This window comes from Ambystoma mexicanum, chromosome 2p (assembly GCF_040938575.1).
Source record: "Ambystoma mexicanum isolate Mex_15411 chromosome 2p, UKY_AmexF1_1, whole genome shotgun sequence".
Classification (NCBI taxonomy): domain Eukaryota; kingdom Metazoa; phylum Chordata; class Amphibia; order Caudata; family Ambystomatidae; genus Ambystoma; species Ambystoma mexicanum.
In genome coordinates, this window is record NC_090923.1 from 92,640,548 (window position 1) to 92,667,915 (window position 27,368).

At 45.5% G+C, this 27,368-nt stretch overlaps 1 long non-coding RNA gene across 1 annotated transcript in view; it reads left to right on the forward strand.

Moving 5' to 3' along the window:
- Positions 1 to 815: 815 nt before the first annotated feature.
- LOC138565835 (uncharacterized) overlaps positions 816 to 27,368 on the forward strand; it is a 96,622-nt gene continuing 70,069 nt past the window's right edge. The window contains exons 1-2 of the long non-coding RNA XR_011301646.1: positions 816 to 880; positions 6,059 to 6,175. This is a non-coding gene — a long non-coding RNA (uncharacterized lncRNA). The remainder of the gene's footprint in view (positions 881 to 6,058; positions 6,176 to 27,368) is intronic.

Below are 27,368 nucleotides of genomic sequence, written 5' to 3' on the forward strand. Positions count from 1 at the left end.
GTGGCCACGTCGGGTGATTCTACTCGTTCACTCCGGGCGGCGGGATGGATCAGCTGGGCTTGTAGCGCGGTCGCAGGCGTCTTCTCCTCACTCCGCTGGCGGGCGCGACGGATCAGCTGGGCCTGCAATGCGGTTGCTGGCGTCCCTCTTCTCTCCGCTGGCTGCTGGTACTTCCGTCGCAGGCAAACAGTCCGCTACCTCTTCACAGGGCACACGGGCCTCTGCATTCACAGGGCACACAGGCCCACCACGATTGCTGGGTGCACGGGCCCTTCGGCAGGGCACACGGGCCTCTGCGACTGCAGGGCACTCGGGCCCTCCAGCAGGGCACACGGCCGCTGCACCGTTACAGGGCACACTGGCCCTCTCAAACTGCCGGGCACACAGGCCCTCCAGCAGGGCACACGGGCCACTGCTTTGTTACAGGGCACACAGGCCCTCTCAAACTGCCAGGCGCGCGGGCCCTCCAGCAGGGCACATGGGCCACTGCTTTGTTACAGGGCACACGGGCCTCTCAAACTGCCGGGCGCACGGGCCCTCCAGCAGGGCACACGGGCCGCTGCTCAGTTACAGGGCACACTGCTCTTCAAACCTGCTGGGCTTACAACCCTCCGCTGCTGCCGACACATGAGGGTTTGTCGGCCTCGTCGCCAGTGTTAGGCTATCACCAACTCTCATACATTCACGCACAATCATGAGACGGAGCCTGGCCTGCTGCGAACTGTCTTTATTCACCTATACAACGTAACTGCCGTTTTCCCTCTCGGTCCCTCCCTTTCCGCCCTCTTCCCACTTCCCTCTGTGTCTGTGTTCTTAAAGGGGCTATGTCCCTTTTACTCATGTATAACAGCTACTTTCACTTCAGAGAGTGCGTTTGAGGGTAAGTGCCCTCATATTTGCTACTTCGGACGCAATGCACACATTTTAATACCACATAATGGACAGATTGAGAGATGCATTGGATACACGCCAGAAATAGGCTCCTCGAGACTATCGTGCCCATTTATTTGCACGTTTTCGATTCATGTCGCGCATTTTCAGTGGCTTTTTTTTCTAAATACATGCGTCTCTATAAGATACGCGATGGCGCATGAGCCTCTTCGCAGAATCACAGATCTCTTTGAGAAGGCCTGGTTTGAATGGATCCGTCCCATATTACCTGTGAGTGAGACTTTATTGGTTGGTGCCTGTCTTCATTTGTGTTGTGACCCCCTTTGTGTGACCGCCCTGTCTAGAAGTCTGGCCAAAGAGGCAGTTTCCAGTCCACTTGGTGGCCAGAACGAAACACTACAATGCCCCCAACCCCCCTGATCTGATTGGCACACGTCACTCCCAAACTACACCTCTGTGTCACGCAACAAAACCCTTCTCAATATCAATACATCTTTGCTAAACCAATAAAGTTGAAATTGTAATTTGTACTTTACAGAAGAAGTCTAATGTGAAAACACAGCTGTTGCTGCCAAGTAAATGGGTTTTCTGTCACCTGCCCTTACGGAAGGCCTTACCTGAATGTGGTTTCAAACTACCCATGCTAGCACACTGTGGTGTGACCAGCCGGTCTGAGGACCCACTAACCACTGGTCCTGAGTTGCAGGCATTCTGTTTGAACCACCTTACTTGCAAGTGGTAACACATGACTAACCATATGATTTAATTTCAGATAGAAGGTTATTATTCCAAGGTGGACAGTCTGGTACACTCCTATTCAAAATACTCTTATGAGAGAAGGAAAGGGGACAAATAGCACCAATGATTGTTCCTGCCTGCTTTACATTAAATCACAGAGCAGTTCAGGAATATAACAATGATTAGATATCTCTATATAAAGGGTTACATGTATGAATCAGTAAATACATAACAGAAACATGGCATGGTGCTCACATCACTGTTCACAACATTCACCCTAACATTTAAATGTTTGTAACCATGAACCATGCATACTCATTCTGACATCTTAGGTTTTTTGATGTGAGGATACAATGGCTGCAACAGCAGCCACTAAAATGGTGTATACAGGCTCTTTTGCTTCTTGTTTATGGAGAATTTTAGATGAGGAGGGGCTGGGTCTTAGTCTGAGCATGTCCAGTCCTCAATACAGAAACCTCTTTAGGGAAAACTATTCTTAGACCATAACGGATACCCTACAAGAAACACCAAATAAAGTGAGAAAAATGTACAGAAAGGATTGTACTTCTTACAAACGTTAGCCTTACCAGTAAAAAGCTGATGAAGCGTTTAAAACAATACCGGCTTCTAATGCATGGTAAAGGGTCCACAGTTTCTTAGCCACTACCTCCTCAGCATTCCGCAGGCCTCAGGGTTTATTTATGCAAAATGAGAGCATGCCCAGGCTTTATATAACTGAACTGGCATTAGCATCTCTTATTAGTGCTGGCCTGCAGTTAGTTAAAATCATGGTGTGGCGGTGTAGAAAGGGTGTTTGGCTTACTGGATGTACTATTTGAGGCAACTTCTTTGATAACGTTATGTGTTTACGTGTGGGGACAGTATGGCACTCTCGTTAGAGCTACATATACAAACAATTCCAGTGTGCTATTTAATGGACATGGGACACATCAGACAAAAACAGTCATACGTGCTGTTACATAGAGGAGCAGCACATAGAAGCCTCCATAAACCGGGCGGCGACTTGGGCAGCACACAAATCATTCCTGCACAATATCACTGCATTGATTTGCCACGGACTACGGTCTGCACTGATGACACAATGAACCCTGCTTTCCTAATCCAGGTGCCAAGTCACACTGAGGAGTAGTGCAACAAGTGCCTGGTTCCTCATGAGTCTTACAGTGGCCAGGACGTCCTTGACTAGTCCCCCTTCTTCCCCGCAGCACCCCTACCAGCACTTACCCTCAGAAACCCCTCCCGGACTAGCCTGAATCTGGTCCACCCCTCCTTCGCACTCCTCCGTTTCCCACATCACCTGCTCTTGCCCTTCGTGGCCCCCCTCAGCACTTGCTCAGCCCACTGGGCACCCAACTCCTGCACTTCACCCACTCCCCTCTACCCCTGTCCCGTTCCCCAGCCCTAACCCTACTTCCTCCCACCCTTGCTCCTTTTGTCTCTGTACTTGCACAGGAAGAATGTCACAAGTATAAAAGGTGTAGACCTTTTAAAAATGTATTTACACGACTGTTACTGTTGGTTCTTTTTTCCCTTTGCCCCCCCCCTTTTTGTCGTGTGGTGCCTTGAAACAAACGACTTGCGCATAGGCGCCTTACAAATGTCCGAAAAATCAGTATCTTGTAATTTGTATTTAAAATGGAAACTGTATGTACTTGTCTTTTTTTTATATCAAGTTTGCTAAAGGTTACTTGTAAACCAAATAACAATAAAAAAAAGCACAATAAATAGAATACATTGAGGAACCATCTGCAGAAAATGAAAAGTTCTGTGATGCGGAGCAGCCCCTAGACCACTTAGGCAAGGAAATGGCAGTTAACTTTCTCAGGCATGCGCCATATGTACCTAAAAAGTCATATTCAAAAATAAGGTTTTGGCACGAGATTAAAGAACATAGTTTGAAACTTTTTCTGTATGGGACATTAATTCTCCTGGAAGATTGTGTAGATTTGGAAAGCTTACTGATGCTTTGTGCTAGTCTTCCGAATAAAAATGCCCCATGTTCAGCCCTTATCACTGTAGTGTGAAAACAATTGCCTGTTAAATGAGCCATCACTTATAAATTGCCCCCACTTTAAAGGCTCTGTAAACCGGAAGCTGGAGAAGGGGGTTGGAGGGAGTATGTCTTCAATGCATCCCAGAGGCTGCCTATTTGAATCAAAGGCAGGCTAAACTTGCAGCTGTCTGGGTGGGCCCCTTCCTGCCCTCCTCCCCCACCTTGAGCTGCTTTAGCTCTGATCCCTGGGCAGCCGCCCACTCCACCCCCACCCCCCAGGAATCTGGGCTGTTTCTGGATGCGTCAATAGTCCCCCTTAGGAATGTTTGGCGATCATGAAAGCACCACAGCCACAACTGTGACTACAAGAGGTACTGCGGTGAGGCTCCAAAAAGTTGACTTATTACTCTTCAAAGTGAAAATATTGTATTTAGAAACATAGCTTTCCAACTGGAAAAGAAGAAAACATTTGGCAGGCTTAATAAGTTTCAGTGTGCACCGGCATTTTCCTCAAATACTGTTTTTATGAAAGATGGGCTGGACAGAGCCACACATCCTATGTTCCTTTCGGAATAATGTGGACTCTTGTTTATTGTAGCAATAGAACCCAATACCGGTCGGGTAATGTCCCTGATGCTCGAGTTAACGTTGGCCCAGGGGCATTACCCGACCGGTAATTGCCCGTCACCAAGGGTTTTATTGCTATTAGTACCCCCAGAGTGTTTCTAGGGGTTACGGGCAGAAATATATCCCTCAGCTTAGCCTTATTAGATGTAGGCATTTGTGTTTGTACTCAGCGCAGATATGAAATGGCTGCCGGCTGTCATCAGTCGAAATGGAATGAGAAGACTGGACTCTCCTTCTATTCAGAGTGGTGATGGTGGGCGGCCATGTTGGAGGTAGTAGAGAAATGCTAATCAGTGGTCTTTGTAAAAAATACAAAGTAAATAAACATCTACTCAGCATGCGAGCTGGGAACCCGTCTGGAGTGCCACTCCTGCTCCACTCCCAGAGCAGTAATCGGGGATGGCAGCAAGAGCAGCTTCTGGTGCTCTTTATGTGTACTCATATTCCTCGATTCGGGCAAAACCAAACCACTGGTTAGCATGCTTTTCTAAAATAATAATGCAAATAGGATACAGGAACCAGGCGCACAAAAAGAATAATTAATAAATAACAGAAGCAGAAACCGCATGAACCCACCCAAAACGTATGCTTGTGCACGCTGAGCTAAACACTAAACCAGACAACACATTTTAAACATTAAAAATAAACTTTATGATTAGTTCAAAACAAATTCCAGAATGATGTGCACAGCTGAGCTTTAAAAAAAACCCACTGTGGAGCAAGAAAAAAATGTAGTGCGTTAACCGAGCAATGAACAGGTAACTTGTATTGTGAGGAAAAATCACTAAAATACAGTAGCACAGAGTTACTGTGGAGGGTTATTCAATTGGACAATTCCATAAAATGTAAATGAACAGTTAGCGAATTGAGGATTAGTTGAAACATTAGTGAAGGAAGTAGAAGAGGCAGTAGTGACCTAAGGAGAATTTGAAGGAAGGGAGAAGTTTAGTGCTGGATTAATGGAAGGGCACTCAGAAGTAGGTGAAGGAGAACCAGCATGATAAAAGATGGAAGACCAATTATTATGTTCATTGGTGAGAGGATTCCAGTAGCTATCAATAGACGAGGCACTTCTATGGCCAGTGACTGACATGATTAACCAGCATTGACTAAGAGTTGGACAGATGTTGCCCGAATAGAATGATTTTGTGTAAATAGTAGGTAGATTGGCACGTTTACAAATTTTGGGAACACAATTGCCAAGACTGGTCTTTTTCAGAGGATGGTTGATGTACCAGATATTTTCAGATGTATACTATTTTGCTTTGAAAGAATGTGCCATGAAAACAAGAAGCATCTGGTGCTAGCTTAGAAATATAAAACAAAAGATATTTTACAGGAGAGTCAGGGTCTTTGGGGGCTTCATACATTCTCCCTCGCAGGTCACTTCGGTGGCAGTATACAAACAAAGGATGATGATTTTGGGTCACTCCGTTGTAGGATATAGTGGCGTATTTCTTTCTTTTTCATCGGATAAAATCTGAAAAGCATGAGCAGGAAGCAGCCGTTGACCTTCGCATCCATGATGAGCGAAGCGTAGCTGTATGTCAAACCACACCTTGAATTGTAATGTGGTGGGATTATTTCCATTGAAAATGCCTGAAATGTTGTCAAGGAGCATGTCATTAGCGTTTATGTGTGCTTTAGGAATGGATAAGTCTTTACCGTCACGGCAGAGACGTTTGATTACGCTGATAAAGACATTGTTGGCACTAATGAATTGTTCATTAAGCATAATGTCAATTTTGCGGGAGTATGAAGGGTTGTTAAAGTGATGGTTTCTTCCAGACCGCAGCGAAATGAAAGTTTGTGGTTGATATTCGGCGCCAGACACTGAACAGACTTCGGCATAAAAATGTTGTTAATAGGTGGCAAGAGTTGTAAGAGATGCAGTTTCGAAACTTGGTGAGTAGCCCTTTTGAATTAGCCAGCGTTTGAAAGTGTCAGTAGCCAATTTAGCGGCAGATTGTGTTTTGATTTCTTGTTTGCACAGTTCAATTCCATCCAATTCAGCACCATTGACATTAGCATGTCGATGAATTGTCATCATGGTTGAAGATGAAGGCTGGACTACATTGTCCTCTGGGCTGTCTTCAAGCCACTCTTCAATATTCTAGTCACCAATAATTTGGAAGTTTATAGTGGGTGACACTTCAATTTCAACAGATGGTTCTATTGTACAGGCTGCAGTTGTAGATTTGGTTGACATTTTATTTCTGGCCACTAGATGGCGTGATGGAGGGCACCTGTGGATGTTTATTTTTTTTTATAGGCGGTCGAGCACACACTGCTCGAAAGTTTCAGAAACTGTCTTTCGTTTCTGAAATTTGAAGAGTGATGCCCGAGAGGATGATCGTTGCACAGATTTTAGATTCTGCGGTTTATTGATTTTGTTTCCAATAGTTCGCTTGATGCTGCATTAATGCTGGCCTGCAAATAAAATGCCGGACGGAGCTGAAGAAACACTCACCTCGCACCAACAATTGAATGTTTATGGTGTGCGCGTGAAGAAGAATGCATGAACAAGGAGCAACGTCTTACCCTTTGAGGTAAGGACTGGGCGAGGGCCAATCATGTTGCACCTTTAGACATGATTGTGCCTTGCCAGGTACTAATTAAGCAATATGCCCCAAGCGGTGGGAGCATTACCGAGTCAGGCATATTTCTATTAGTACCCCGGTCCACAATTTTTGCGAGACCGGGCTACTAAAAGCATTTTTACTCTGCAGCGTCTGGAACAGAAAAAAAAAAGAATGACTCAGAAAATGGCCACCGGGGAAGGGAAAACAGTCTGTTTTCCCTTTCCATGGCGGCCATCGGGAGAGGACGCGCTGGGAACACTTCTGTTCCCAGCGCGTCCATTCTCGAAAAAAAAGAGAAGAAGGTAAGTGGGGTTGGAAGGGTGGAAGGGATGGAGGGAGGGGAAAAAAAAACATACCTAGGTCCCCGGCAGGGGACAATGGAAGCCTCCAGCCATGTGGAGGCTCTGAGCGGGGATGGCCCGCTCCAAGTCTCCACATGGCTGGAGGCTGCCATCGTCCCCCACCGGGGACAAAGCAGGCTGAAGGTAAGTGGGGTTGGGAGGGCAGGGAGGGGGGAGGGAGGACAAAAAAAAACAAACCTGAATCCCCAGCAGGGGACAAAGGCGGCCTCCAGCCATGTGGAAGCTCGTAGCGGGGATGGCCGTGCATCGAGCCTCCTCATTGGCTGAGGGGCTGCCATGCCCCCACCGGGGACAAAGGCGTGGAATCCGACGGGTTCCCAGCCGGGTAATGCCCCAGCGAGGGCCAATCAGAATGGTTCTTTCATTCTGATTCTCCCTCGCCGGTACTAATGTTGCTTAGTCTTAATTCGACTGTAAAGTCATTAGGTACAAAACACATCCACATATAAAGGCACATTAACAATTAATTACATTATTCATAAAACCATTATTCACCAAAACAAGATTAAAATCACAATTAATAAAATACAGGTATATATGTATAAAAACAGACCTTACTCAGCATTACTAAAATACTAATACAAAAAGTGCTCATGGGATTGCTACAGACACCACATGTATACTTGTGTTGATAGACGTGGCTGTGAGTAACATCTTTCTCCTTTACCATGCCCAGTAAATATATCGCGATACCAAAAATACGACATTTGGGTTGGAGGTAGGTTTACAAAAAACAAGGGTATCCACTATGAGGCGGATGCCATACAATCGAAGTAGGAGTTTGAGATACATCACAGTAAGTGATTTAAGCTCCTCACAGATAAACATGAAGTGAACAAGCGTCTCAACCTCTGCACCACATAACAAACGGCTTCAGTAATAGATTTCCAACAGTTAGTATGTTTACGTACTTTGGGACAACCAAAACGAAACTCCAAATACAAAGCCTGTGCAAATAATGGGGCTAATAATGTCTAGGTAGTCCTCAAAGCCAAAGGTCATTTTGCAGAGGAGATAACCTGTCCCAAGGGCAAGTCAAAAGCAAGAACTCTCCATTGTCCTCTTTCTGTTCATGCCCATAGCCACCTTTGCCCCTTGCTTTAGATTCCCAAGTGATGCAGGGTGGCTCGTCCCAAAGGCTACGTAGCCCCAGCAACACCAGGCTCTTAACATGAGTTAACCAGGCGTTTGGTGTCCAAAGACATGATACGGGTCAGGGCTTTCTTATATTTACTCAGCGTGGGACTAGCCGGGATCTGTAACCAATACAGGACAAGTCTTAGGGCCTCATCACGACTTGGGCTATCTGCCCTACCGCCGAACCCCCCGGCGCTAATAGCGCCGGATCACGAGTTCGGCAGTAATGGTATTCCCCATTCCCCATTGAGCCCATTCGGGAATGCCCCATTCCCCATTGGGCTCAATGGGGAAATCCGCCGACGGTATGAGCGCGAATTTTCAGTGGATTTCCCCCCAGCTCAGAGCTGGGGCGAAATCCGCCGAAGCCCAGATTTGGCGGACCCTTAAATCGGGCGGTAATAGCACTACCGCCGGATTTAAAGGGTTACCGCCAAAGTCGTGATGAGGCCCTTAGACTAGCTTCATCTTCAATCAGGCTCAGATCACTTTCCATGTGAACATGCGCAGTTGGTACACCGCGTGATAGATGGAGGATGCTTTTTATGGATTTATCCTCTATTTCAGTCAAGGATCGCGCAGTAACATAGCACCAACTGTCGGACCCATATAAGGCGTAAGACTTAGCCTGCATCTTATGAAGCTCAAAAGCGGGTTTAATTGTCCCTCCTCCATGACCTTAGTAAAACCTTTCGATTGCTCCACTAGTTTTCTCGAGGGCAGAGCTGGCTTTAACTAACTGCATAGACCACTTTGAGTGGCTTGCAAAGCGAAAGCCCAAAAAATCGTACCATGTTACTTGCTCGAGTATGACATCACCCACTCACAAGTGCAAAGCTTTAGTTTTTGAACTCTTGGGACTAAAGACCATGAATTTGGTCTGTGCTGCATTAATTTCCAGCCCCAACTCAAATCTGAATTTAACCTAGAAGGGGTTGTTGACAGAAGGACTGCGTCATTCGCGAAAAACAGTGCTGGAATTTTGTCAGGCCTCAGCAGGGGAATAAGAGCTACAGGTTAATAACCCATCTATAATGGAATTAATATAGACACAGAACAAGTGGGGGGCTAAAACACAGCCTTGTCTTACACCTCTGGCCACATCCAATGGTTGTGTATCGTCCCCAGCCAGACTCCATCGCTCTACTGCAGACTCTTGTAATTCAAATGAAATCAGTTTCTTATATTGCACTTCATGGCAGACTCCAGACTCTAAGCGCTGTACAGATTCCGAATCCATACTGCACAGTCTAGGCTTGCTTACAACACCAGAGCATTGACCTGAGATATCCATCTCAGTATGAATGAGCCAACACATTGTTGCTACTTTCCTGGACTCTGCGGCAATGGACCCTTATGTTTGACATAGATATATGCAGTGCTTAAAGTGGGGCCGGGGACTGCCGGGCTCCGGCAGTCTCCAAAAAGTGGGACTGAGCCGGGGCCCTGCCGGGGCCCCCCATCCCACACAACATTGGCGGGATGCATTATGCCGCCGCGGCCGCAGCCACGACGTGAGATGCGCCCGCCAGTTTAATTTCAGGCGAGATGACAGAAGTGCCAGCCAGGCACAGCTGAGGCTGGCTGGCACTTCTGTCAGTCACTGTAACTTCCCTGATGACCCCTCATCTGAGGGGTCATCAGGGAAGTTACAGTTCCTTTGTTTGCCCTCACCAGGTCACTGACCCTCAGCGAACCTGCGGGCTCCATGATCTAATATGTAGATTAGATCACGGAGCCCGCGGGTTTGCAGAGGGTGAAAGGCGCCTCGGGCTCAGTGATCTATCTGCTCTGAGCAGAGATCACAGAGCCCGAGGCGCCTTTCTCCATCGGCAAAGCTTTATAAAAGATGCCTTGAATTGTATACGTTTCAAGCCATCTTTTATAAACGTAGAAATATTTCTATGTTTATAAAAGACCGCTTGAAACGTGCACAATTCAAGGCATCTTTTATAAAGCTTTGTCGATGGACAAAGCCACCTCGGGTTTTGTCCGTCCTCAACGCTTTATAAAAGATGCCTTGAATTGTTTACGTTTCAAGTCGTCTTTTATAAACCTAGAATAAATCTCTATGCTTATAAAAGGTGGCTTGAAAAGTGCACAAACCATAGTAAAGTAAGCACACAAGTGTGCGTAAATTACTATGGTTTGTGCACTTTTCAAGCCACCTTTTTATAAACATAGAAATACGTAACATTGGTATGTTTATAATGCGTGAAAGGTACACAAACCATAGTAGTACGCATACAAACATATAAATGCTCACATACATTTATATATCTGTTTGCACACCTTACAATGATTTGTGCACGTTTTAGGCCACGTCCACAATGGAAGCCACGCCCCCAAACTAGGCCCCCCCTCAATTTCTTACCCCACTTAAAGCACTGGATATATGAGCTGAGAAGTGCTGTGTGCTGTGTTGTGTGCCTGGTTTTATAAAGTGCAAACCTTGCTGTGAAGCAACACAGTGCTGTACATGAAGAGGATACAGTGGTACACAAACGTCGTTAAAATTAGAAGGATAGCCAATGGACAGAGGGGATGTAAGGTGTTACAGTCACTGTTTAATTATTTGTTGGCGGTTCCACAGCTGTGCTCCTGTTGTAGCTTCATGTGATCAGACCTTCATAGCTGCACTGTTGAGTTCCCGGGTCTGCATCAACAATCCCTCCATTTCCTTCTTCTCTTAAGTGTTATGTTTATTTATTTATAAAGTGCATCATACGCCACAAGGGCATCATGGCACAGCTCGACAGGACACTGGACAGACAGAGTTAGAAAAGGTGAGTTTTCAAAGCCCATCAGAAGAAGAGATGATTGGAGAAGCTGCGTAGCTCATGGGGTAAGGAGTTGCACAGCGAGGAGACTGCACCTGAAAATGCCCGGCTGCCGATTCAGCTGAGTCTACATCTAGGAAGTGATAGCGGGCAGGCATCAGAGGAGCAAAGTGCACGGCTCGACACATGAGGGCGGAATTTCTTCTGGAGATACTCCACCCCTTGACCATAGTGATGGTCGCACTACACCAAGCAAGCTGTTTTAAATTTAATATGCTGGGCAACAGGCAACCAGTGAAGTTGGCGTAATATTGGTGAGATATGGATATATGTTTATTTGTTTATATTGCGCCGGAGCCCGCAAGCATCAGGGCGCAAACACAGAAACTGAAACCAACGGGACAAGCACATTACAATCTAGACAAACAGTAGTGTTTTGAGGCTCTTCCTAAACATGGAATTATTAGCTTCCCGACGCATCTCCAATGGGTGTTTATTCCACATCACTCCAGCCTGTGAGGCAAAGGAGCGTTCATTACCTCAGACTCTTCTACATCTTGGTTGAGCCAAGCGCCTAGAGTCCTTTGATCGAGTGACTTTGGCAAGGCGTTCCACAGCCAGTCTTTCCTGCAAATATTGAGGTGCTATTCCGTACAGACACTTATGTTCAATGTGTTTAGTTTAATACATATTTTGGCATCCATTGGAAGGCAATGGAGCTCTCTCTTATGTATGGATACTGGGTCCTGTCTTGTGTAGCGGGAGGTGGCCGTGGCGAGGCAGGCTGCAGAGTTCTGGAGAACTTGGAGGCGTTGCAAAAGATAAGTGCCAGAAATAGAGAGTTACAATAGTCGACAGAAGAGATCACCAGGGCCGATATCACAGGGGCTCAAAGCTCAACGGGAGTGAAAGGAAGAACCTTCCGTAGGAGCCTCAGCTGGCAGTAGCCCCGCTTGCATACAGCGGATCCGGGATTCAAACCTCTGATGCTCTGCGTGGTCTTGCTTCCAAGACCAGCACATTGCCCCTGTGCTATCCTTCGTTCATTTTATGTTATAAAATGTATTAGGCGCACATTCGCCAAAAGGCAGCTCAGTGCTAATGTTCAATCCAGTTAGTTAGTACAGGTCTGGATCAAAAATAGGGTGTGACTAAACATACAGGTCGGACATCTCGTGGACGTGATCTACAGCTCAGCGATTTACAGAGAATGCACGTCCGCACGTCCCGATAGCTTAGGGTAAATGCGCTTGTCTCCAAAGCAAGACAACACTGAGCTGCATGGATTTGAGGCTTAGAGGCTGGACTCTGGCAGGAAGCTCGATATAAGAACCCAATTTAATGTTGCCACTTTGGAGGAGTGTGCTTCAGGGAGGGTGCTCCTCTTTGGATAACATTCAGGTGCCTTTGCTGGATCTATGTTAATTTTTTTTTCGAGAAAAGAAATACTGAAGCCAAAAATACTGAATCATTATATCGCAAATTTCCACGCAATCATATGCAGGAGGAGACCTCCCCCGCAGCCCTCCCCATACACCCCATACATTATGTATTACCCTAACACACACACCCACACATAATTGAGTAGAAATGCACAGTTAAATATTCTCTGAGCATTTTAATCCACGAAATGATGAGGTGATGCCCCTTTGCTCACCATTTGGGGTGGGTGCTGGGAGTTCTTCTTGCAGAAGCCTCGGGTTTGTGGATATCCATTGTCCGTCAATTTCAGGATGTTGAACATTATCTTTTGTTTTATCAGAACTCAGGGCCAAACGTAGGATCACCTCCCAAATCACTGGCACATCAGATTTGCTCATGTACTCTTAATTATCACCATGCAATTCTTCAGCTTGGTGCCATGAATCAATTAACACATATCGCGCTCGTCCTAATTCGGCGATGAACACACTTTCTCTCTTAAAAATGAATCATGCAGAAAGATAAAAACAAAAAATGATTGGAAGATTCTAGAGCACTGTATTATTTGTATATATATTTACAGATGTGTGAAAGGTGCAGGGTGCTGCCTTGTGATTGCTACAGTGTACATTGGCAAATCTCAGATTGCGTTGATCCGCCAACACCTATTGTCCCCTGTCACAGATGGACGCAAGAACACACCAACTCTCGGAGACTGTTCAAGGGTTTTAATTGAAATGATCGAGAGAGGACTCACTAAAGACAGCCCCTTTAACTCCCATCGCCCATGGGCTTTCCGTCCTTTGCCCAGGCATCTCTAAATCCCAAAATGGTCACTAGAGTTTGGTAACGCCTACCATCTAATAGCTGACTGGCCAGTTGGGTTGACCTAAAGGCAAGCATCTTATCTAGGTGAATCTAATCCAGGGTAGCCACAAGACTAGAAATGGTCTGAGAAAATGGGCTAAATGCCTTTCAATTGCCCAGGCTTCACTGGGGCTTCCTCCCTCATCCTTCTGCTGTTCGCCATAATCCTATCTCTGTCTCTCTATCTTTTCTCTTCCTCTGCTCTCCATTTTTCCTCCCACTGCATTTCCTCCATCTATCTATCCCTCTTTTGTCCCTCTAATATTTCTCTCTCACTTTTACTTCTGCGTACCTCTTCTCCCTGCTTCCACTGCTCTCCACTCCTCCCACTGCCACCGCCCACTACTCTCCATTCTCTGCTCCCGCTACTCTCCCTTCCTACTACTCCAACACATCCTGCTCACTACTCACCACTCTCCCCTCTTCACTACTGTTTACCCCTTCCTACAACTACGCTATCCTCCCACTGCACCACACTCTACAACACTACACCACACTCTCCTGCCCACTGCACTACACTCTCCTCCCACAATCATCCTCCTTTGACTCTCTCTGTCGGATTTCCCAACCACTCACTCACAGTTCTACTCTCTCTCTTATTCTCACTTAGTCACCTTGCACACACTCTCACTCCTAAGTACCATCTTATCTCACCAACCTATACCTCAGCATGCACACGCCTTCTATAATTATGCACCATCCTTTCTCCGTCTGGTCTCTTGGTCTGCCTTCTCCTCCTTTGACCTTGACCGAACAATCCCCCCTGCCATGATCTTTCTGCCCTCTTTTATCCCCCTCCTCCATTGATTGGTTCTCTGTGTCATGTGGTTCCCTGTGCCAATTGCTGCCTTTGGTTTCCCCATGGGCCGGGTTACAGGTATCCAAAAACATCAAACAGGCCTTACGCCCGACTCCATTTTGTGCACTGATGAGCCAGCTGAAATCACAGCCCATTTCCCAGTCTGTGTTCACCTGGGATGAAGCATCTACATTGCCTGTTGGACTGGTACAGTTGTGGCCGCCTCTCTCTCTCGAACTCTGAAGTCGGGCCTCAGTCGCAAGGATCTTTTGTAGCTGTCAACCTACGGGACAGGGAAAAGTAATACTGGCCAGGTATGGCCAAGCAGAAATGGTACTTGATACATGCAAACATGTGGAAGGGACATAGAATGAGGTTCTCCCAACTCCCTCATTCCTTCCTCTGCGGAAGGACTGGCTCTGGCAAGTACATACATGTTTCTCGTTGGATCAAGTTGGCTAGGGCAAAGTGCACGTTCCCAGTGGCGATATAGTAGGTTGCCCATAGTCTCAAGTGGTTTCAGCACCTACTTGATAAGGCCTTGCAAAGCGTTTCCAGGAACTTAGATTGCATTCTTTGCTCCAATGGGAGCTATTGAGATTCTCTTTGTTGAGGTCCAGGCATGCTCTGGTTTGTTCATTCTGCTGTTTGAGAAGACCAGTGCAATAAACCAGCTTTGAAGGATCCAATGATCTCATAGAGTACGGTGGTAAGACATGTGTTTCATCACAGTACTAATGCGCAGAGTGACGATAAACTCTGTGACAAAGAGAGTACGAAGATTCTGAACTCGGGTCGAGAGCTTGGGGATATCCCCAGATGAGGAGGGCAGCAGGATGGCAAGAAGACTATTAATGCAATCTCAGTCTTAGAGCTGTAGAGTTGAGATAGGGCTTAAGGTGTAGGTTCGCAGGGTATCTGGTCACAGATGAGTCTGGCTGCTTGGTTTCCTGGAGTAGTGAAGAGGGCCAATGTACAAGAATCAAGTCTTGTGGGAATCATGGCTTGTAGTAGTTAGGCCCTACGAGAGCAGGTGATGTAAGGTGCAGTATTTTGGACTGATGGAAGGGGAAAGGTCCACGCCTAGGTTTTTGGCACAAGGACCCTGTGTTTGTTTGTAGTTGCAGGAGTTTTCGTCATGAGCTCTCTTCTGAGGCCTCATCTGAGAAATGACTACTTACTATGCACTAAAGGTATCCCAACGTCCCCTTTATTTTTAAGGCAAGTCTCCTCATAAAGACGGCTGTGTGGGCTCCACGGTTGTATACGAATTGTTCGTTTTACAACTGTTCGAATTACAATTGACCTTTTCACAATTGACCGAATTGTGAAGGTCAATTGTAACATATATGTGGGGGGAAACCCCCCACAACCCCCCACCTAACGCCAAACCCCCCAAAACCCCTATATATATATATATATATAAATATATATTACCAAACAGATATATATATATTTATATATATATATACGGTCAATTGTGAAAAGGTCAATTGTGACCCTTTAAATTCGGTCAATTGTTCATTCGAACAATTGTAAACAAACAATTTGGGTAATACCAGCTCCACTGGGTGATGGCAGCTGTACCCGGGGAATGTCTCTACTGGGAGCCCCAGTGTAAATCCAGTACGAGCTCAGCAGAAATGTGCCTTCTTTCTGGCTTTGCAGCCTGCTGTAATGTTTGAAAGTGCTAAGAAGCAGCGGTCAAGAAGCGTTTTAGTGCTATAGAAAACACCAAAGGAAAAAAACGATCAGACATTTCTCCCACAAGAGAGAGGGAGTGGGATATGGTTTTGCCCATTTAGGGTCATGGCTACTCCATGGCCCACAGTGCAATGGCTATGCTTGGCACAGCCAGGTGTGTCTAGTTGTGTGAATGGTGTTTTGTCAGTATTAGCATAAGTGATCTAAAAACATTTCACCTAAAAAATGTAAACACATGTTTTTAACCTTTTTTTCAGTCACATTTAATTAAATATATATATGGGGCGGGTAAGGGTATAGATCAGTGGTCTTCAAACTTTTTTGGCCTGGGCCCCCTGAGCAAAGTTTGGGCAAGCCGGGCCCCCCCAAAAGTGCCAGATGGACAGTATGTAGAAATCGCTATGAACTTTTGCGTGCCGTCACCGCACCCTACTCCCAGTACAGACCCTGAGCTCCCCCAACCCTACTCCCACCACTATCCCAGTGCTGCCGCCCATCCTGCTCCCACCACAGTCCCATAACACAAGCATACACATATTTAAATAAAAAATAAATCGCCATAAACGTACCTTCTGCAGGGGCCTGCGCGTGGTTGCTAAAATACCCTGCTCCAGGTTGCTCTGCCCGTATGTGCAAGGAGGCGCAGGAACACCCCCTCGCACATACATACATGCAGTGCCAAAGCCAGCATTTCCAATGAGCTATGCAAGGCCTGCGAAGCAAAACACCCCCAGCGTTGCATGGCTCAGTGATCATGTGTGGCTAAGGAAATTAACTGTCAAAGGCAAACAGTGTTTCCCTTTGACAGTTCAGCCAGCCCAGTAGCACTCCCTCAGCTGGAAAAAGCAGTTGAGGGAGTGCTCAGTGTTTCACTGGGCTGGCTCCTCGGCTCCTCCATAATGGGTGAGGTGGCCAGTGGGTGGACGTCCTCTCACCCATTATGGATGAGCCGGCAGGCTTGGACTTGCCTATAGGGCAATAGGACGATGACCGTACCAAAAATGCAAAATTCTAGTCTAGGCCAGTGAAAATGTGCCACTTTTTTGGCCAATGTGGGCCAGTTTGAGGAGTTACTTCACTATGCAGCTAGTAGTTTTGACCATTTTTGCTGAATAAATATTCTTTAAATATCACAATTTGTTTATATTTGAACACAAAACAACCCCTTGGGGACTATTCAAACAGTCTGTGACTAAAGGACTGAATATCCATTTGCAACTCCTGGCCATTTTTTCATTGGTGCCCAAGACCGTTTTATGGTCCAGTCTGACCATGTGAGCTGCCCCTTCCCATTTCCTTCAATCTAAAAAACAAAAAAAACAAAAACAAGTTTTTTTGTTTTTTTTTTACATTTCATGCTTGCCTCTGGCGCGGACGTGGCCCTCAGTTTGAAGACCTCTGATATAGATTAAGTTGAGGGGAAGTAGGGAGAGTTGTGGGGGGTCTCCCCCTGCATTTTAGACCGAAAAAAGGTCAAATAAATTCAATCAAATGTGATTAGGTCAAATGCTTTAGGTCAAATAGGCCCAAACCGTTTTGTCTAAGTGTAAATCCTCATGAGAGATATCCTTGGAAGAAGGTTGCAATGGTTGACTCTGTGAGGGGCCCCCATTGACTGGGTGGCTGACAGAATGTTTGAATTAATTCTTCCTTGCAATTGGGGCCTCTATTCCCTTCCCAGCGCCATTCCCCAGCAAAGTGGAGGGATCCTGGCCTTACCTTGGAGCTCTTGGGAATGTCTCAAAAGCGCAGGGGATAATGGAGATACACCTACCTAACGCTGCCAAATTGCAGCCTTATGAATTGGAGAATTTTAACTTCCAACCAATCTCTGAAGAAGAGATGGTAAAGGTGTTGTCTAAGATGAAACTGTCCTCTTGTGCCGAAAATGTAATTCCTCCCAAAATAATTGTAGAGAACAGGGAACTGTTTTCTCCAGTCCTGTCAAAAATAATCAATGCTTCCTTCCATGACGGCATGATACCCCAAGACATTAAAAAGGTGACCATTACACCTTTGCTTAAAAAATCACGTCTGGATCCTACGGACCCTGGCAACATGCGCCTGATTACCAATGCCAATTTTATCCTGAAAATCATGGATAAAATAGCGACGGAACAACTGCAATCCCATGTTGAAGCCAATAACATACTGCACATGCAGCAATCGGGCTTCCGGGCTGCACACAGAATGGAAACCGCGATGCTCGACCTACAATCACAAATGCTATCCATAGTGGATAAGGGCAAGACAGGGATGCTAATGCTACTGGATCTAAGCGCGGCTTTCGGTCTTGTGGATCACCAACTACTACAGCAGGTCTTGGAGAAAACAGCAGTATGTTCCAAAGCAGCATTTTCCTTGCTGGCATTTTTCCTCACAGATGGAGTAGCCAGAGAACACTGGGAAGAGAAGTTTTCGACTCCTGCCCATATAAGTGCAGGGGTGCCACAGGGAGCCAGTATATCCCCTCTCCTCTTTAACCTCTTTATGAAATACTTATGTGTACTCTTAGAATCCATCGGCGTATATTTTACAAACTACGCCGATGATACACAGCTGGTGTTGGAACTAGAGGGCGATTACCAAACAGATAAGGTTAAGATCATGGCTATATACGACCTAATTGACAAGTGGTGGAAGAAAACTAGATGTGTTTAAACAGCAAAAAAAATGAGCTGATGATTTTCGCTGCCGACAAGAGAGAGAAAAGCTAGGAGTAGAATACGAGGAGTTTGTGGTTAAAGATTCTTGTATTAAGGTAGTCACCTAAGTAAAAACACTTGGGATGATGATGGAAGCCACTCTGGGTACGGAGCCTCAGACTAACTACCTGCGCAAAAACAACACCTATTACATTCGGCTCTTGAGAGCCATCCGCCTGCTCCTGACCGAAAACCACTCGGCCACGATTGCCAGGGCTATCATTTTATCGTGCCTTGATTATGGCAATTCATTATTACTGGGAGCCTCTAAAAAATGCATTAAGAAATGCCAGATAATGGAAAATAATGCGGTTTGGGTGGTAAAAGGGATCAACAGAAGAGATCATGTGACAGAAGGAAGGAGAGCACTTCACTGGCTCAGGGTTGAGGAGAGAATCCTTTTTAAATCCATGACGCTAGTGCATAGATGCTTGTATGGGGTGACCCCGCATGTATCTCAGATCTAAGTTCACTAGATACATTCCTAACAGGACTCTGAGATCAGAAGCACACAGCAAGCTGCAGGTACCTCCGGCAAATCGAGCTATGGGTTTCAGAAAATCTTTTCCGGTTCAGGCGGCCCAGCAGTGGAACAACCTCCCTGTGGCTTAGCGCCTAGAACCGAATCATAGAATTTTCAGGAAGCACCTTAAGACCCACCTCTTTAAGTAAATCTCTGCATAGACATAATTTCCACTAGTAACCTGGCTTTTTGTCCACTGTACCCTGTTTTATATCTCTGCGCTCTGATGCCTGTGGGCTTTCGGTGCATTAAAAATGCATAAATAAAAATAAAATAAATGGAGACTGTTCATGGCAGCAAAGCTCTGTTCTGAGCCCGGTTGCTCTGAACTTCCAGCTACGGGTGAGAAAGATCAGGTTTTGCAGTCGAGGCCTCAACCTGACGGGCAAGCTGAGCTGCAAGCCATAGAGAATCTCTGCCCTCAGGAAGCCTTACTGCTCATACTATATGGAGCTGACATGAAGCAGTGAGGGGACCTGACACCAAGTGCATCAGTAACCGAGAGCGACAGAAAATGTCTAGTTTAGCAACACTGCACCTCCAGTGGCACCACGGCTCCTATACATGATGGAAGAATGTCTGACAGCTGCTCCAACACCATCTCTGGTGAAGTGGAGCAAAAGGAACTGTTGGATCAGAGGTTTTACTGGTCATGGTCAGAAACGTCTCAAGATCCCCAACAGCATGGGTCCGAACACTCGGTTCACTCCCGTAAAGGTGCCCAAGTGGACCTAATTCTAATATTGACCCTATCACTAACATTGGGCCTATACTTAATTTTGGGGATCACACCACATTAAGACCAGGATTGCAATCAGCCAATCAGATGCCCGCCCCTCTTCCACCCTATTTCTTATAGGAGACCAGACCACAGTTAAGTATAGATCCAGAGGACCAATGATGAACTTGCTAAGGCCTAGTTGACTTTGGACTTTCTGGTTGACACTAGCTAAAATGGTCAAGATTCAAGAATACTCCATTCAAAGATTTGGGACTTCCTGAACCTAAATTACTCAACTTTAACAACACTAAAACATATGTGATAGTAACGTCCACATCTAACCATAGGTCCCAGGGTTTCTGTTCGGCAACTAGTTAGAGGTGATAGTGACAGGGTTGTTTGTAATGATTGATGTAATTCAGAAGAGCGTATCACTGAAATGGATCACCAGAATGAAGACAAGCCTGGAGGTCACAAGGAGGTCATAATTCAGAAGGCCAGATAAATGGAATGGGGGCATAAGGGTGAACGGATGCAAGGATGAGGATTTCCATGTTCTCGCTACTTGAAAGCAAATTTGCTAATATTAAACCATCTGTGTATTCCAATAGGATACCTGGAAAGGGAGCTGCGAGTTGGAAAAGGCTTGCTGACGTTACTTGGCGCACACCACAAGCTGAGGGTCAGATGCATACATGTGAAACAATGTGTAGCTCCTGATGGTCTCTGGCGTCTGACACGCGTATGCCTAAAAGAGAAGAGGGGACAACGAGGGACTCTGAAGCGCTCTTGTCTAGAGGAAAAAGGAATGAACCCAGTTTAACCTGTTATGAACAGTTGGATAGGAATGATTGCGGAAACGTGCAGATAGAACCGGTCAGGCTAAATCAGACTCCTAGACATCCAAGGAGTACCTCTGAATGCGGCAGACAGGCATAAGAGTATTAATACTAGTATACTAAATATTATACTAGTATATTAGCATTAGTAAAAGGGCTGTTATAGCAGAGTTCCAACAGTTGAGGAGGGTCCATATTGTTCTGTTTGATTGCCTTGAAGCCAGATTCACAAATGTCCATGATATTTTCGCTCACAAAATAGGTGCAATATGAATAGGCGGCCAGTTTCTCCAAAACCTTGCCCATGCTGAGGCGTTGGAGATATGAGACAGTGCTGCATGTGCTGGGCAAGGAGCGGTCCAGCAATGTCTTAATTTCACTGGAAAAAAGTCCCCTCTCTGAACCATTTCTGAATGGTGATGGTCAAGTCAAATTTTGAAAGCTCAGCCACAAGGATGAAGGATGTTCCTGGGCAAGGATCTGTGAAGGTCCGTGGTGGCTGGGCATTCTGATGGCCTTTATCATGTGGCGGAAGTAAATGGACCAACGTTACGGACGTGCGAGCTGGGAAAGCCGGGGAGATGGACAGAAGAACTCCCTTAAATCTTGAGGGGGTCATGTAGTGAAATTGAGTTTAAGGTTTCAAATTCTTGGGGCATAATAGTGTTGGGGGTGGCTGCAGTTGTCTTGGGAAGAATTGAATTGAGTTGATTGTTTATTTGTATAGCGCCTATACACAATGTGTTTCAAAGCGCTTCAAGGAGGAATGGAACAAGGGAAAATACAATTACATTCTTACAAGTCCTTGAAACAATTTATAATGTGAAAAGCAACTATCATAATCAGCCTGGCGACATTTCAAATAGTGCAAGTGCAAGAAACAATTAAGGGGACAATGTGGAGGGAAGAATGAGACAAAACCAGCAGTAACATTACTGTGCCTGACGACAATTGTTGTAGTGCATGAATAACAAGAGGAGGGGGAAGAGGCGGTGTGTGGAGAGAGGGAGGAGAGAAACAAAACAAGTGGCTATCATAATAGGTCAGAACGACGAATTCAGAGAAGTGCTGAGGGGAGAGGGCGGAGAAAACGAGGAGAAAGGGGGGACAGACATCAGAGCTCAAGGGACAAATGATAGGAGTAAGTGCAATGGACATAATTGGAGGAGAGAGGGGAGGGTGGCTGCAGGATGGGAGGGGGGCTGGTGGATGCAAAGGACAGGCGGCTACGATTACTATGCCTGACAGCAATTGAGATAATCCCTGAAATTAACAGGAGGAGGGAAGGTCAGGGGAAGTAGTAGGAATCCAAGACAATCACAGGGGGTGGGGGTGTCATTGGTTTGAGTGTTGGGCACACAAGACACTCACGATGGTTACTGGGGTAGGTGGGGTGCAAAAGACAGGTGGCTACGATTATTATGCCTGATGGCAATTGAGGTAGTGCCTGAAATTAACAGGAGGAGGGAAGGTCAGGGGAAGTGGTGGGCAACCAGGACAAAAATACAGGGGGGCATTGGGGTGAGTGGGGGCACACAAGCCACTCACTGAGGCATTGGGGTGGGTGGAGCACACACAAGACATTAACAAGGGGCATTGGGGTGGGTGGGGAGGCACACAAGGGACTCAGGGGGGCATTGGGGTGGTGGGGCACCCACAAGACACTCACGAGGGGCATTGGGATGGGTGGGGGCAAACAGACACTCATGGGGGGCATTGGGGTGGGTGGGGGCACACAGACAAATACAAGGGGCATTGGGGTGGGTGAGGGGCACACATACACTCACGGGGACATTGGGGCAGGTGGGGGCACACAGACACTCACAAGGGGTATTGGGATGGGTGAGGGGCAAACAGACACTCAAGGGGGGCATTGGGGTGGGTGGGAGCACACAGACAAATATGAGGGGCATTGGGGCAGGTGAGGGGCACACAGACACTCACAGGAGGCATTGGAGAGGGTGGGGTACACAAAAACACTCGCATTGGGGTGGGTGGGGGCACACAGAGACTCATGAGGGGCATTGGGGCGGGTGGGGGACACACATACACTCACGAGGGGCCTTGGGGCGGTTGTGGGGCACACAGACACTCACAAGGTGTAACTCTCACAGGGAACGGCTATGCAGCGTACCGTGGTGGACAGGAGTAGTCAGGGCCTTCGTTGTGGGCCTTGGTTCAATGGACCGGCTCCCGCCGGGTTGCTGCTATTGGCTAATGAGGCCAGGGGCAACCAATGGGAGGGGGAGATGGGCCAGGCTCAGATGAGAGGCACACAGAGATCGTGGTGCGGCCATGTTTGAAAGGCCAAGCCACAGTAAGACAACAATTTGCATAAAGCACCAAGTCAAATTTAAACACAACGAAGGTCCTTGTGGGAAGGAGGAATTTGGAAGGTGGAACACCCTTTGAGTGCCGAGGTGCTGTTATCTGTATTATCAATGCTGTCAGTGAAGAAGTCCTTTTTGGATCTGGTGAGTGGTTGTTGGATACTTGCCTGCTTTATGCAGCAGGTGAGTTTGCCAAGTTCATCCAATGTCGTTCCAGTCTCCTGCGCTCTCTCCTGATAAATTGGTTAAAATCATGTTATGGATACGCCACCAGTTTAGCCTTGGGAGGTACATGAATATTTAGGAGCTCATATTCTAAAAATTCTTAGCTTGGTTGCAGGGAGCTGTTAAGTGTGCACTGCTACGTAAACGGCTATCCGCCACCAAATTGCAGGTCGGGGAGGGTTTAATTGTAATTGTACACGCCTCCTGCCATGCTTGAATGCAGCGAGTGTGTACACATGAATTCCTATGTGGTCCGCCTGCTTTATGGTGATGCATGAAGCAGGCGGACCCCAAAGAGATATCCAGCATTTACGCCGGCATGAAAATCACTGCCAGCGCAGATGCTGGAGCATGTGTATGGTGGGGAGGAGACCGGCGCGGAAACACAAGTTGCATTCCACCCCTCCTCTCCGTGATACAAATGAGAGAAAATGGGCCGTAGTGTGAATGCAAGTCGTACTCACAGAGTCTTTGCTAAGGGGGCTGAGGGGGCTATAACCCCGGGTCTTTTGGTTGTAGCCTAGAAAGCAGCTAGCTAGCCCCGAGTACCAACATTAGCATAGCCCCAGATCTTTTCCAGACCTATCAACACCCCTGCGTACTCAAGGCTTGTGTGCCTTCCATTCACGTTACGGCTCAATAGAACGTGAGCGACTTAAAGTTTCACTAAATGAGGAAAGCTGTTCATCCACTACTTGATGATTTGCCCAGGTGATATGATATGATATAGCATGTATAACACGCTTATACACAAGTGCTTCAAGAACCTAAGGATTGAAAGGGTTGGAGGCAGGGGAGAAGAAATCTGCAGACATGTCACACCAAGGGAGGAAGACAGTCATCTGTTGACACAAGGCATAATTGTGCACTGAAACAGGAGATGAAAGTGAACAATGTGCTGATCAGACCGCGAAACATACATGGTGAAACATTGGGTTATATGAAGGCCAATCACCTCTCTCCATAGGTCAGATAATGTTTTTACGGAATCCCTTGCTTGCCTGCAATGGTTATGGTCTTGGACTCACAAACCACTTTCCTGAGCTGCCAGCATTCCCCATGGTCTCTTCCCACCCGGCCGTGGCTTGTTTCTCAGTTCCTGCTCCTCTTTTCTGCTCATCTGTAATATGCAGGACACCCAGCTGCCACTCTGGAGTTTGCCTCACTCCCAGAATCTCCCTAGTTCTTACTGCAACAGACAACTCTTATGGAGTTCTCCATCTGCCAACCGTGCACTTCGCACAGCTGTCATGCCATGCACAGCGTCTCCTCCAAGACTGGATGATGAACACTCCCATTTCTCTCAGCAGAGTTTTTCAATTGCCGATGGTTCTACAGGTTCCCTCACGTGTCTCTGAAAAAAGGAAAACGATTTAGGAGACAAGTATATCTTTGTTTACTCTACTTTCTCAAAGGAGCAATGCATATCTACTTAGACTATGGAATAAGAATGATAATATGTTCAAAATGGCGATGAATCATCTAGAAAACCAATAACGATGATAAAATGTTCAAAATGTCAATGAAAAATCTAGAGAACACATAAGAATGATAAAATGTTGATGCATAATCTAGAAAAAACAAAAAGATGATAAAATGTTCAAAATGGCGATGAATAATCTAAAAAACACAAGAATGATAAAATGTTCAAAATGTCGAGGAATCCGCTGGAAAATAAAGATGATAAAATGTTCTAAATGTTGATGAAAAACCTAGAAAACACAACGATGATCAAATGTTCAAAATGTTGATGAAAAATCTAGAAAACACATAAGAATGATAACATGTTCAAAATGTCAATGCATGAATCATCTAGAAAACCAATAACGATGATAAAATGTTCAAAATGTCAATGAAAAATATAGAGAACACATAAGAATGATAAAATGTTGATGCAGAATCTAGAAAAAACAAAAAGATGATAAAATGTTCAAAATGGCGATGAATAATCTAAAAAACACAAGAATAATTAAATGTTGAAAATGTCAATGAATAATCTAGTAAACACATAGGAATGATAACATTTTCAAAATGGCAATGAAAAATCTAGAAAACATATAACAATGATAAAATGTTCAAAATGTCAATGAAAATCTAGAAAACACATGGAGAAAATGTTAAAAATGGCGATGAAAAATCTAGAAAGCACAATGATCAAATGTTCAAAATGTTAATGAAAAATGTAGAAAACACATAAGAATGGTAACATGTTCAAAATATCAATGCATAATCTATACAAAACAACAAAAAGATGATAAAATGTTAAAAATGTCGATGAATAATCTTGAAAATACATAAAAATGATGAAATGTTCAAAATGGCGAATAATCTAGAAAATACATTGGTATGATACAATATTCGAATTGTCGATGAAAAATCTAGAAATAGGATGATAATAGGTTCAAAATGTCAATGAATAATCTAGAACACACAATAAGGATTATTTTATAAGAAGTACTAATTGTATGCACGGGACCAGCAATGTTAGCTCTTATGTGCTGTTGGCATTCCGTGCATGAAATTTTAAAGGTTCACAATGCAGAGAGGAACATTAAAGAGTAAAACAGGGTGTATACCCATTTACTTTTTAGTTTTCCTCTCCGTCTTGTGAAAAATTAAATAACGCCAGAATATTACGCTTTACAGGCCCCATTTATTATTGGATTCCTATGGAATCTGCCTTGTCTTGAGTAGGTGCAAAATGGAGGCGTATTCCATAGGAATCCATTCCTATTACGCTTGCATGAAAATCCCATTGAAACGAAAAACGCAGTGACAAGGTGTAGGAGGCCAGTGCTTCAGAGATCTTATGTTTGCTCCGCCCCCTCCTCTGCCTTGTCACTGATACAAATAGGTCAGAGCGGTAAATGGAGCATTAAGCCTCCCTTTTACGGCTCAATTTCCACTCCGCCCCTTTTAAAATGAGGCTGAACACCTTGAATTTGTAAATTACAAAATAAACATCCAGAGACTTGAGGAATGAAAGGAAAGAGTATTTCGGCAGGTGAGAGCAGTATTGTTGTGTAGGGACTCAGTGAGGGTAGGAAGTGTATGGGATTCCAGTGCCAGCCGTCAGGTCTGACAATGCCCTGCGTGAGATTTGTGCACCCCACCACCACAAATCCAGAACAGCAGGGGGTTCAATTCTGTTGTTTGGCTGATACTAGAACATTGGTTTCTTATAAAGCACATAATACCGATACGAGTTCGGTTTCTACGCGAGAATCCGAGATTCGAACCTCTGTTGCTCTGCGTGACCACCACGTTGCCCCTGTGCTATCCTCCGTTCACAATGAGATTCTGAATCCGATGCTGTAGTGCAATCTGTTGCCCTACTTCGAATTACACACAAAGTGCGGTCCCTGAACTGCTTGCTCCCCCGAAGAAGACTTGCCTTGTGTGCATGGAGTCGAAATGTTGGGTTTTATGAACAAATATGCATTAAAACTATGAAAAACTGTTAAGAACTTAGCAAAACGCCTCTGTGATAGACTTTGAGTCTTCAATAGAATGAAATGATTGGTTATACAAACTATACATTATAATAAGACCCCTATATATGGTAGATCCTACTAGAGGCATAGCACATTTGAGTCATTGGATTTGAAACCTTGAATTGTCGCTTGAATTTAAATGTTGTTATTTTTGTGTTCTTGTATGTGATATATGCTTTCTCAAAGGCAGGTAGTTCAAGTGGGTCTCCGTATTCACCTTTTCTCTATATGTGCAAATTCAATAAAATGTTGGTCGGATCAAATACTTCATATTTTTCTGAATCGTTACACTCAGGAATTTTCTGGTTTATACCTACTTTGAGGCCTCTAGTGTTTCCCTGTTTTTTATGTAATGCGATCCGCAGCATTTTGGACTGTGGTTGCACCTAATTATACCAATAGGACCATAGAACAATCCATGCGACTAGTAGAAGACAATCCACATCTTGCGGATTCATGATCCGTACGTCCTTTGCCGCTATTCTTCTAACAAGACTTACATTAAAGGGCGGGATCATCAACACTCAGTTTTCTTACTGTAGCATTGTCTAATTATTCAGGCCTTATAGCAGTAGCCACATTAAACCCCAACACTCTCTACTCTCCTA